The sequence below is a fragment of the Telopea speciosissima genome, chromosome 4, assembly GCF_018873765.1.
Source record: "Telopea speciosissima isolate NSW1024214 ecotype Mountain lineage chromosome 4, Tspe_v1, whole genome shotgun sequence".
Lineage (NCBI taxonomy): Eukaryota > Viridiplantae > Streptophyta > Magnoliopsida > Proteales > Proteaceae > Telopea > Telopea speciosissima.
In genome coordinates, this window is record NC_057919.1 from 40,795,152 (window position 1) to 40,808,627 (window position 13,476).

Here is a 13,476-nt window from a genome sequence, read left to right on the forward strand (position 1 = left end):
GTAATTATGATATTATGCCGGCAATTAAGAATTTTAATCATGAATGCTGTGTTACTTACTTCTGATTAAAGTTACTCCAATCACTGCATAATGACTGTCTGTTGATCAACACTGTGAATTCTTATATGATGCTTGTGAATGTTAGATTAGATGTCGTAGTCGGCTTGGAAATGAGGCCTGTGGTAGCCTGTAGAATGGGATGCGGTTGACACCACCCGACTCATACGATGCCATATAGACATGGGGCTAGAGTTTCATCACCAGTTCTATGCACCCTTGCCAACAGGGGTTTAGGTGTTGGATGCCTGTGAGGGTGACCATATGAATATGTAAAAAGCGAAAAGAAATGAAATAACACCAGAATGGTGAATATGAGCTATATGCCGGGCTATATGCCAGAAATGAAAAGAAAAGAGAAAAGAAATGGATTGCCCTAAAGGTTAATCACAGAGGGCTGGTCGGGCTGACCTTGGTGAACGAATGCGGGAACTGACTAGTCCTCTCCGACAACTCAATGGGTATATCGCGGGAAGGGGTTAGAAACCCGCACTAGGGATACATGTATTGGGGATTGTAGTAACACAGACCTGACTTAGTTGTATTGCTAGGTGGCTAATAAATAATCTGGACTTGCATATCATGTAGGATCATATGAACTGTGAATTGTGATTGCATGTGCATGCATGATGATATGATTTGCTCATGAGCTCAGTGGGGCTCACACTCTGTTATACATTATTTTTCTTAGATGATTTTGCAGATCGATGCCGCTGTGGCATGGAGGCTCATCTCGAGGAGGAGAGTCCTGGTTGTTACGATGATGTTGGTGTGGACCTCGACAAAGGTCATACCGATCCTGTGTACTTTCTCGGTGGTCATTGATGAAGACCATTGAGGAGTGCACGTGATACTTTTTGTCTTGGGGACTCCTTTTTGTTTTGATAGGAGTTTATCCCCATTATGACCGTGGTTTTATTATAGTTTTTATTTCTTTTACTTTTTGGGGTTGAGTATGCTCACCCTGTATATGTATATGTATAAGGTAACTTTAGTACTGAACTTGTCAGCTTTGTTTTTATGTTTGTAGGTTGGTGAACGAATGCGGGAGCTGATTGGCCCTCTCCGATAACTCAATGGGTGTATTACGGGAAGGGGTTAGAAGCCCGTACCAGGGATACATGTATTGGGGATTGTAGTAGCACAGACCTGACTTAGTTGTATTGCTAGGTGGCTGATAAATAATCTAGACTTGCATATCATGTAGGATCATATGAACTATGAATTGTGATTGCATGTGCATGCATGATGATATGATTTGCTCACGAGCTCGGTGGGGCTTACACTCTGTTATACATTCTTTTTCTTAGATGATTTTGTAGATCGATGCCACTGTGGCATGGAGGCTCATCTTGAGGAGAGTCCTGGTTGTTACGATGATGTTGGTGTGGACCCCGACGGAGGTCATACCGATCCTACGTATTTTCTCGGTGGTCATTGATGAAGACCGTTGAGGAGTGCACGTGATGCTTTTTGTCTTGGGGACTCCTTTTGTTTTTGCTAGGAGTTTATCCCCATTCTGACCGTAGTTTTGTTGTAGTTTTTATTTCTTTTTCTTTTTGGGGTTGAGTATGCTCACCCTATATATGTATATGTATAGGGTAACTTTAGTACTGAATTTGTCAGCTTTGTTTCTATGTTTGTAGGTTGGTGGGAAATGTACAAACTTACTTATGTATATATATTATCATCATTTCCCCGTATCGCTATGCTTCCTTTTATTATTGAAATTGTAGTTTATCTGCAGCACTCTGATCTTGCTTATAGTAAAGTGACTAATGTGGTTCCATGAATGTAAGCACTGCTTCTAGATCCGTGGGGTTTAGCAGATTGCCGTTATGCAATTTGGGTCACCTACCTAATCCTCCCAGGGGGTGGTTTGGGATGTGACATGCCCCAGGGCAAATATGCCAGGATGCCTCGGGCTACAAGCTTAGTAAGCACCAATAGGTGAATCATGGCTACATGCCACATATAAAGTTTATCCTCGAATTACATGTCGGGAAGCACCGAAAGATGAAATATTATTGAGTCGGTTACCTCACAAGTTCAATCTAGAGGGCCGGTTGGGCTGACCTAGGTAGGGAGATGCTGGAGCCGGATGGTTCTCTCCGACAACTCAATGGATGTATCGTGGGAAAGGGTAACCAAGCCCACACCAGGGATGCATGTATTGGAGATTGTAGTAGCACTGACCTGAGTTAGTTGTATTGTTAGGTGGCTAATTCAATAATCTGGACTTGTATATCATGTAGGAACATGTGGATTATGGTTGCATATGCATGCATGATGATATGTTTTGCTCACGAGCTCGGTGGGGCTCACACTCTATTATATATGTTTTTCTTTTAGATGATTGTGCAGATCGATGCCACTGTGGCATGGAGGCTCGTTACGAGGAGGAGAGCCCTGGTGATTATGATGCTATTGGTATGGACTCCGATGGAGGTCATGCCGATGATGCGTGCATTCTCGGTGGTCATTGATGAAGACTAGTGAGGGGTACACTTGATGCTTTTTGTCTTGGGGACTCCTTTTTGCTTTTGATAGGAGCTTATCCCCGTTTCTGCTTTCGGTTTAGTTTTTAGACTTTTCTTTCCTTTTTGGGGTTGAGTTATCTCGCCCTATATATATATATATGTATTTTTCTTTTGCTTATGTATATGTCAGCCTTGCTTTCAGTTGTGGGTTGTACTGGGGGATGTTTGAGAGCATATGTATATATATATATCACCATCACTCCTGTATCGCTATGCTTTCTCTTTTGTTATTATAATTGTAGATTATTTGTAGCACTCTAATCTTACTTACGATAATGTTATGAATATGGTACCATGAATGTATTAACTGCTTCTAGATCCATGGGGTTTGGTGGATTGTCATTATGCAATTCGGGTCACCTACCTAATCCTCCTAGGGGATGGTTTGGGGTATGACATCGAATCCCTTGAATCCTCTAAGTCCTATAAAGGGCTAGATGTTTAGGACCTCCAACGAAGGATTGGACTCACCTCCCCCACTCTAGGACCTTTATGGGTCCATAAATGAAGGGCTGGAGGTGGAGATCTTCGCAGCTTTCAAAAGAATGGCGGCGGGAGAACGACCGGACTCACCTGGCTGACTTCGTTCCTTCATCCGCCCCTACTATCTTGACCCAGACCTCAAATAAATTGTTGGGACCCTTCATGGGACCCACCTATATGCTTCTAACATTGTTCTCATGTGTCCTCAGACTTCGGAATCGGTCCGAGAGTACGTGCACCAAATCAAACCTTACCAAACACATCGAACAACAAACAAGGAAACTGTGAGTGGGTTTTGGGCGATGTTTGGGCTTGCTATATATATATATATATATATATATATATATATATATAGATCATATAATTGTGTATGCTTACATCCATTCTTAATATGTTGCATCCTTGCATATAAACTATGTTGGATATGAATTGATGAATTGTGGATATGTTGTTTTACTTTATTATATTGGGTTACGGTGTTGGGTATACCGGTACCGAAACCCCAAGATTATTATTATTATATTCATTGCTTGCCATCCTGGTCTATATGCGGCATGCCATGCTGGTACCTGGGTACTAGATGGAATGAGACATTGATACACCCGGAATACCTCTCGGGACGATAGGATTTGTATGTAGTAGATCAGTGGCTAGGATTTATGCTCCCTTATGCTACAACCCTTGCTAACAGGGGTTTAGGTGCTGGATAATCGGAGGACCTGATGTTTGTGGAGGTGGGAGAGGCCAGGTCAGAGGTAGTAATGGCTATATGGGGTCTGCCACTGGGTGATCATGATGGCTTCTACCAGTGTAGGTCCCTTGTGATAATTGTGGTTTCACTGGGGCGATAGGATTAGTGACCCTCAGTGTCTCCCGAGTTATCACAGTAGCATATACCATGACTTAGACTATTTGTTAGGTGAAAAATATATTTAACATTTCATGCATCATGGACTATCTGTGAATGTGTGTATGTATACTCCTCATCCCCTCACTGGGCTCAGTGGAGCTTACCCCCGTTGCGCAACCCTTTTTAGCTGTATGCAGGTGATGCATGTTGGTGATCCTTTTGATGTGGACTGATCGGAGCCGTGATTTTGGACCTTGATCATGGCGTGTACTCGTGGACTGTGCCATTGGGCCACAATTTATATCTTTTGTTATTTTGTTTATCATAAGTATTGTATATATTTTGTAGTATTTCTACTGTTCTAGTTTCTAGTAAATCTTTTGGGTTGAAATGTAAAATATTAAACTGTCTATCACATAGACTTTAAATCCTTTGTATCTATAACGCTTTTGCCCAATTCTGATCTTTTGGAATGGAATGTTCCTTTACTTTTTGCATTCTAATATTATTATAATTTAATATTAGTTTAAGACTGTGAGTTGGCCACTACATCGAGATCCTGGTAGTGGTTAGGATGTTGGTAAGCATCCTATCATACCCCGTTTAAAGTATTTTATCCTTTAATGGGATGGGGGTGTGACATTTATAGGTGGTATTTTAGTAATGGAATCATGTGTGTCTACATCACCACCGGATTTCTCTCGGGTTGACTCAGCCTCTCCCTGACCTTGAGAACTAGGGGGCAGCATCCCATTAATGGCTAAGGGTGCATTAGGTGTTTCCACCCTTTTGCCACTCCTCAGGACTGTGACCAACTGGACTTGCTCTTTCCCTTGACCTGTTTCACTATTTGGGTTAACTATTGGCTAACTTGGCAATTGGCCAACCTCCCTCCTACTTATAGCATCGGCTAGCTGACCTAGTTGGTTCTCTAGCTTATTAATGGACTGAGTATGTGAGTGAAGCAGCTATGTGTTCTGCTCGAGTTCACTTAATGCTTTTAGCACCTTTTTCTCAAAGGATTGATTTTTATGGGGTTGAGGATATGGTGGCTGTCCACCCATATAGGCATTGGTTTGAGCATTGACTGGTGGCCTATATGGTGGGTTTGGAGGGTTATTAGGTACTGAGTTTCTCCATGAAAAGTTTGGGATCATTACCCGGTGTAGGAACACTTTGAGCCGTTTGTACCTGTTCTTAAACAAACTTAGGGTATTGTGCAGCCGAAGGGCAGTTCGTCACATAGTGACTAAGGCTAGCACATAGGGCACAGGCTGCAGTTTGATTGGGTGGAGGGAAACTCCTTGGGAAAGTGGACATAGGATGCTGCCCTATAGACATCAAATAGTCCAATTTCTTGGATAACATGTAAACCTTAGCAGTCATCTCAACAATTGGATTGATCCCATAAAGACCACCCTTCTTTTGTTGCCCTATGTGTGGAATCTCAGATCGAGAGGCTGAAGCATGATGTTGGAAATTCTCACTAAGGGTTTCAAAAAGATCCCATGCTTCAGTCTCATTCTTGTGCATAAATGTTTCACCACAAGAGGAGTCTACCATCTGCCTATTTCGGTCACGGAGGCCATCATAAAAACACTGGACTAACTACCATTTCGGGACAACGTGGTGGGGGCACTTCCTAAGTAATTCCTTAAGTCTTTCCCACGCTTCATGAAATTGTTCGCCCTCTACTTGGGAGAAACTAGTAATGGCTTGCCTAAGGCTATTAGTCCGACCAATGGGGAAGAATTTTTGCAAAAATTCCAGCTGCATTCCCGCCCATGTAGAGATCCTAACCGAAACTAGGGAATGAAGCTAGTGTCTGGCTTTGTCCTTTAAGGAAAATGGGGAAAAAAGCAACTTTAGGGCATCTTTAGAGAGGTTTTTGATTTTGACTGTAGAACATACCTCTAAGAACTCATCAAGATGCTTGTAAGGCTCCTCATTAGCAAGTCCATAATAGGATGGTAACATCTGTATGATGTTGGATTTGATCTCATATTGAGCAGCCTGAATGGTTGGAAACTGAATACAAGACGTAGGGGTATAGGCAGTTGGAGTGAAGTGCTCATTCAACGGCCTTCCTGGTTGGTCACCCATTTTATTATTATCCTTATCCTTAGGTCTAGCCATTGATCGCTCTATTTCTAGGTCAAGGGAAGTCAAGTTAGGGTGCAAAGAATGCCGACTATGCATAAAATACGACACAAGTTGAACGTGCTAATTAAAAAAAATTAAAACGTGATAACTAATTAAAAGAAACAATTAGTAAAAAATAAAAATCAGAACTAAAAAAGTAAAAAAAAAAATAACTAATTTAAAACTAACAAAAATACTTACCTGGTGTTGGCGGTGGCGCAATTCCACGTGTTGCCCCCGATGAACGGTTACACATATGATCTTAAGCGGCTGAGGGAATTAAAATTAAACCTAAACATCCAATCTAATGCTGGAATTAAAAAAAATAATTACATAAAATAACCCTAATTACATAAAGTCTAGGAATTAAAAGTAAACCAAATGGAGAGCTTGTCCTTACTCGATCTACTTGGCTTCTTGCACAACCAAAGAGAACGTTAGGTATACTAAAATTAACCTAATAAAGAGATTAAAAATAAAAATAAAAATTCTGGAATTATAAAATTAAAACTAAAACAAAGTAACACAAAACAACTCAATCAATCTTAGCAACCGTGCTTCGGTTCCCCAGCAACGGCGCCAAAATTTGATCGTGTCATTAACCGGTCAAAAGTAAAACCCTAAATTAATCTAGCAAGTAGCAAGTAAGAGGTCGATCTACGGGGAACTAGAAGGCTAAATTACTAAGATGATTAGATGATTATGATTAAAATGCAATAAATCCGATTTTAAACTACGAACGAAAGAAATGAATCTAAGCTAACAAGACGCATGGAGCACTGCCAACAGACGAGAAAGAGAGGCATTAAGCAGTTCCTATTGTCTCTCGATGCGAACTCTGCCAAGCTGAATGTGAAATGTGCGTCCACATCTTCTTAGACTGCCATTTTGCACGCTAGGTATGGACAGAAATTCTATATTACTTTAATGAAGGTTAGAATGGGTTTCCATCGATGGAGCTTCTCTTCTCCTGGTGGCGACGGAAAGCGAAGACTGTCCCTTTAAGAAGAGTATGGGGGGTCCTTCTGATCATTGGCTGTCAACAAATATGGTTAGAGCGCAACAAAAGAAGATCTAACAATCTTAGAGGAACCCCGATGCAAGTGGTGAGGCGGTGCCTAAAAGAGGTCTCTGATTGCTCACGCCTTAGTGAAATTCAAGTGAAATCGGTTGCGAATCTAGTAATGGCCAGAAAGTTTCAAGTAGTTATTACTAGACCGAAACCAAATTCAGTAATAGAGGTGAAATGGTGGCATCCACCCCTAGGCTGGACAAAGCTGAATATAGATGGCTCTTCACTGGGAAATCCGGGTTCTGCAGGTGCAGGGGGTATTTTTTGAAGTCCTCTAGGTTCTCCCCTCAGATGCTTTGCAACTTTCCAAGGCGTGGGAACATACTATAAAGTAGAATTGTCGCCCTTTTTTGAAGGTATCAAGGTAGCGAAAGAATTACAAATCGGCAGCTTGTGGCTAGAATGTGACTCTACTTCAGCGGTCTCGACTATTCTCTCAAAGACACATGGTACTACCTGCAGAATTGGTGGTTAGTCTCACACTACGTTGGCTCCATTCAATGGGGCATAACTCATTGTTACTGTGAGGTAAATACAGCAATGGATGCACTAGCCAAGAAGGTAGCAACGCTTCAAGAGTCCTTCTCCTGGAGTGCTGCCCCCTCATTAATAGCCCAGGCAGTCGAATGGGAAGCGTTAGGTAGGCCTTACTACAGATTCTAGCCTGCAGTGGAAGGTATTTTCAGCCCTGATTCTTCTTCCATTGTGGGAAGTTAAGGGCCAAACATTCTGATTTTGTACTCCTTCTTTATGTAACATTTCCATTACAATTCTAATATATACGTTGCTGATATTTACCAAAAAAAAATCTAAGCTAACAACGATATGCAAATATGGGAGAAGACTATCTTTAGGGTTCGAATCCCCAATGGGTTGTTATTCAATTTGATTGCATGCTTTTGTTTATTATAACCATAGGCCTAATAATACCACAGAATATAGGGTTCCTCCTACATATGGACTATCTTGACAAGTACTATTGTCCTTCACTTATAGGGCTTAGCACGCTTAGTTTGTTCAACTATAATCCATCATCGGTACAACCACATAAGAACAGAATACCATTGTTTGAATGAAAAATAATGAATCACAGAAACAGAATTTTTCAACTAAATATATCAATTAAAATCATCCAAATAGGGATGGGGTTTCAACATCATGCAATCAAGAATGCAAACCAGAATTTCAAATAATAAACACCATTAGTTTATCTACACCTAAAGATAGAAAGAACTTAGTTGATCATGGTGCTAAGAGACAGGGGGCAGCAATGGTGACGATGATCCATGGAGGTGTGCTTGGCGATCTCTACGAGTTGTGGCCCAAGAAGAAAACGTTGGTAGAAGGTGATGGAGATGCTCTATTGGTTCGGTAATGGTGCTAATTTTTAGAATCCCCTCCTCTCTAGCTTCGACAGATTTCAATATATATATATCTCCAAGGAAGGGTGTCAATCCCTACTCCTGACTAATTGGAATTTTGATTGAAGAATAGGAACCCCTGACCAGGAAACCAAGAACACTGTGGATTGAGGTTACAAGTGCATACATGATGATATGTTTTGCTCACGAGCTCAGTAGGGCTCACACTCTGTTATATATGTTTTTCTTTAGATGATTTTGCAGATCGATGCCGGTGTGGCATGGAGGCTCATTACGAGGAGGAGAGCCCTGGTTATTATGATGATATTTGTGTGGACCCTGACGGAGGTCGTGTCAATGATGCGTGCATTCTCAGTGGTCATTGATGAAGACCGTTGAGGAGTACACTTGATGCTTTTTGTCTTGGGAACTCCTTTTTGTTTTTGTTAGGAGTTTATCCCCGTCTTGCCTGTGGTTTAGCTGTAGTTTTTCTTAGTTTCTTTTTGGGGTTGAGCCAGCTCACCCTGTATATATATGTATGTATTTTCTTTGGCTTTTGTTCTTGTTAGCTTTACTTTTCAGTTTGTGGGTGGTTTGGGAAATGTGTCTGGACAAACATATGTATGTATATATTATCATCATTTCCCGTATAGCTACGCTTCTCTCTGTTATTGTAATTGTAGTTTATCTACAGCACTCTGATCTTGCTTATGGTAAAGTGATGAATGTGGATTCATGAATGTAATAACTGCTTCTAGATCCGTGGGATTTGGCGGATTGCCATTACGCAATTTGGGTCACCTACCTAATCCTCCCAGGGGGTGGTTTGGGGTGTGACAGAGCTTGGTATCAGAGCATGAGGCTCTTCTTACATTCATGGAGTGCAGATTAGGGTTAATAAGCTATCAATACTAAAACATGTAAGAACTAAAAGCTATAGGGGAGGTAGATGAAATTAAATAAAAGATGCATAATTTCCATTAAATTTAAAGACAACTGTGGTCGAGCCACTACATAAGTTTGACTGATAGTACCTCTTTAAGATATTTACATAAGCTGGGGAAAAAAAACTGAAACTAAATACATCATGAACAAAGAAAAGTACATAAGCTAAAAAAAGAGATAAGTCGGAACCACGTAGGATAGACACCAGTGTTGGTCAGAAGAACTACTCCAGTGGAGGCAAGTAGCTCGAAGGAGGCTGTGTCTGGTGTGAATCTACACAATAGAATCTATCCTAAAAGTCCAATTACTGCTCGATAGATCCTACCCTGCTCTCCAATGATGTGAAGCCCCGATCCATCCTAGTTGCCATGTTAGAAAGCTGGGTACTGAGGCCCTAAAAATGTGACATCATCTGGGCCCACTCAGAAGGCCCTGGAACCTGAGAACTAGTAGCACCCCTCGCCTCATAGGCAAGTAAGTCTGTTAGCTGAATGCCAACACCCTCGAAGTCGCCCTGACCCACATCCTGCTCATCAACACCCTGCTCCTCTCCACTCTCGCCCTCAATATCTCCCAGCTCCACATCATGCTCATCACCACCCTGCACCTCCTCTAGCTCCTCATCCCTCTGCTGTATCCCTATCTGCTCTCGTCCTCTGGTGGATCACCCCCTGGCACCTTCATCTTCAGTATCGTGGTTTTATCAATAGGCCTGGATCTATCCTTCTCCATATACTCACCCGCCAAAGGAACCTCAAAATGTCAGAAGACTAAGGTAAGGAACTTCCCATATGGAAGGTTCCCATCAAATGGGTTTGGTGCATGATATAGCATAACCTGGAGTAATAGGTATGGGAGGTTTATGATCGGACCCCCTCTGCCAGCTCCCAGTAAACAGTATGTGATATAAGCCCTCATCATAAAATGCTACCCCTATTGCCACCCTTGGGGTAGATGTTGTAAGTAACACACCTACTAATCACTTGAGCACTAGGCTTGTAGGAAGCCTCAGACTTGGGTGTGCTCTCAGACCCTGTCAGTGCTTTGAAGACCATCCTCCTAGTCTCCAAAGAAAACATCTCAGAAATGTCCATCCTAGGTTTGTAGTAACACCTCTCTCCAGTGTTGGGTAAACCCAAAATCCCTGCCAGTAAAGCATTGGTCAACCTAATGCCCACTCCCTTCACCCTACTCTCCAACCCAAATTCTTGTGCCCCAGATGGCACCAAATTGTAGTAAAAATACCAAACCAAGTTAGGATAACAAGGCTCGGTAGAAGTCAACATAGAGGCCCAACCCAAGATGTTGAACCTAGTAAAGAGACTATATTAGTGAAAGTCATCCACCTAGACCACTCGACCATTTACTATCTTAAGGGACCTAAACTTGTCCAAATCCTTAAAATGCTCATACCTAGAGAAGAGGAACCGGTCAAACTTGGGCTCCTCTGAAGATGAATCGTCCCTAGGTGAAGATGGTGGCACTGTAGATGATGATGATGATGAATGGTCACTCTCAACTCGTAGCCTCTTCTAGGCTACCGATTTCCTAGCCATACGGTGACTAGTAGACATTTTACTGCAAAAAGGGAGGAAAGGAAGTAGTTAGGGCAAGGAAATTTTAGCATAAACCCTAGCCAAAGTAAGAAGAAACAAAGAAAAACCTAAACTAGCAAAAACAACCAAGAATCCTTACCTAGGCATGTGTGGATTCACAAAGAACAAGAAGAAATGTGAGGATTTGGTGTGGGAATAGTCACACTACCCTCCAAAGAGTTTCTCCAAGTGTTTGGGAAAGTTTAGAAAGAGTTAGGAGTGAAATGGGCCCCTCTCGGACTCATATACCTGCGCCCTGATTCTCTGTGCGATGGCACTGGGCGATGCATCCAACACCCAGAGACATCGCCCAGTGATTGTATTTTGCCGATTTTTAAGTTATAACACATGGGAACTCGGATATCACCTGTAATGACCTTGTTAAACATAGAAATATAAATTTTTATAAATGTTTTATAAAATATATATATATAAAAAAATATAATTAATTAAGCAAACACAAAAATTTTATGACATTAAGGGAATACAACTCCTATTTCGGGATTTTAGTGGAACACATGTAAATTGTTTTCCTTATTAATGTAAGTACCTAAACATAGATAAATATATATATACTTATGAGAATTGATGTGTGTGTATAAATATTTATTACTATGTGCCAAATATTGTGTATGTAGGAACTGATTGGTGTGATGCTATGAATAACTGAATTGATTGGCTCGAGGTATGTTGTAATACGTATTTACGACGTGTAGGGAGTGTAGATCTTACCCTATCCAAAGTCCAGGTCAGCCAAGAATAGGATCTCATAGGTTGTCTAGCCAATCAAAACACTTTAGACGCTAAAGTACCTCGAGCCAACTCAAGTATATTTTATTTGATTCTTAGTTATGTAAATTCCAATAGACACATACTTAATTCTTTTAATTAAGTATAACCTGATGCTTAGAACCATTTTCTATGACAGGACCCATTACCTCAGCCAAGGCTGGAGACCCCAGCATCATGATCTATATTAGACAGCTGCGAGAGGACTGAGATGGATATGATTTATACTACCCTGAGCTGAGAACCGGTTGGACTTTTAACTAGCCCTTGCTACCATTAGTGGACTAAGGGAGCGAGAGTTTAGATGTCCTTAGCTGAAGCAGTAAGAGCCGACATAAAGTACCTACTTGCGATGGAGTTTGTGACCAGAAGGAAGCTGGAATTGCTTGCCTGTTAGACCAGGTAAATAATTAAAAGCCTTCTATTTAAAATTTTGAAATCTCTCATATAGTGTCATGCATAGCATACCATTACATAAAATGCTTAAGAAAACAGAAAAAAAGAGCGAGAGAGAGAACCACCTCACAGTAAACAAAGATAACATATCTAATAATCCACCTTACTGGTGCGGCTCATGAAATTCACTAGAACTATGGATGTCACACCCCAAACCACACCCTGAGAGGATTAGGTAGGTGACCCGAATTGCATAACAGCGATCCGCCAAATCCCACGGATCTAAAAGCAGTTAATACATTCATGGAACCACATTCATTCACTTTACCAAAGGCAAGATCAGACTGCTGCAGACAAATTACAATTGCAATAATAAATAGAAAGCGTAGCGATACGGGAAATGATGATAATATATACATAGATAAGTTTGTTCTGATACATTTCCCAACTACCCACAAACTGAAAAGTAAGACTGACAAAAAACAAAACCAAGGAAAATACATACATAAATATATATAGGGTGAGCTAACTCAACCCCAAAAAGAAATTTAGAAGACTACAACAGAACCACAGTCAGAATAGGGATAAAGTCCTAACAAAAACAAAAGGAGTTCCCAAGACAAAAAGCATCAAGTGCACTCTTCAACAGTCTTCATCAATGACCACCGAGAATGCACGCATCATCAGAACGACCTCCGTCAGGATCCATACCAAGATCATCATAATAACCAGGGCTCTCCTCCTCAAAATGAGCCTCTATGCCACAGTGGCATCGATCTGCAAAATCATCTAAAGAAAAACATATATAACAGAGTGTGAGCCCCACTGAGCTCGTGAGCAAAAATATCATCATGCATGCACTTGCAACCACAATCCACATGATCCTACATGATATGCAAGTCCAGATTAATTATTAGCTACCTAGCAATACAACTAAGTCAGGTCTGTGCTACTACAATCCCCAATACATGTATCCCTGGTACGGGCTTCTAACCCCTTCCCGCAATACACCCATTGAGTTATCGGAGAGGACTAGTCAGCTCCCGCATTCGTTCACCAAGGTCAGCCCGACCAGCCCTCTGTGATTAACCTGTAGGGTAATCCATCACATTTTCTCATTTTTTTTCTTTTTTGGCATATAGCCCGGAATATAGCTCAAAAGCACCATTCTGGTGTAAACACATTTCTTTTCATTTCATTTCTTTTCTTTTCTCATATACACATATGGTCACCCTCACAGGTATCT

The 13,476-nt window shown here is 41.2% G+C and overlaps 1 non-coding gene across 1 annotated transcript; it reads left to right on the plus strand.

The window, feature by feature from the left end:
• The first annotated feature begins 5,551 nt into the window (after positions 1 to 5,551).
• LOC122660664 lies at positions 5,552 to 5,658 on the plus strand. Its single transcript, XR_006332769.1, has one exon. It is a non-coding gene; the product is annotated as a small nucleolar RNA R71 (small nucleolar RNA).
• Positions 5,659 to 13,476: the final 7,818 nt, after the last annotated feature.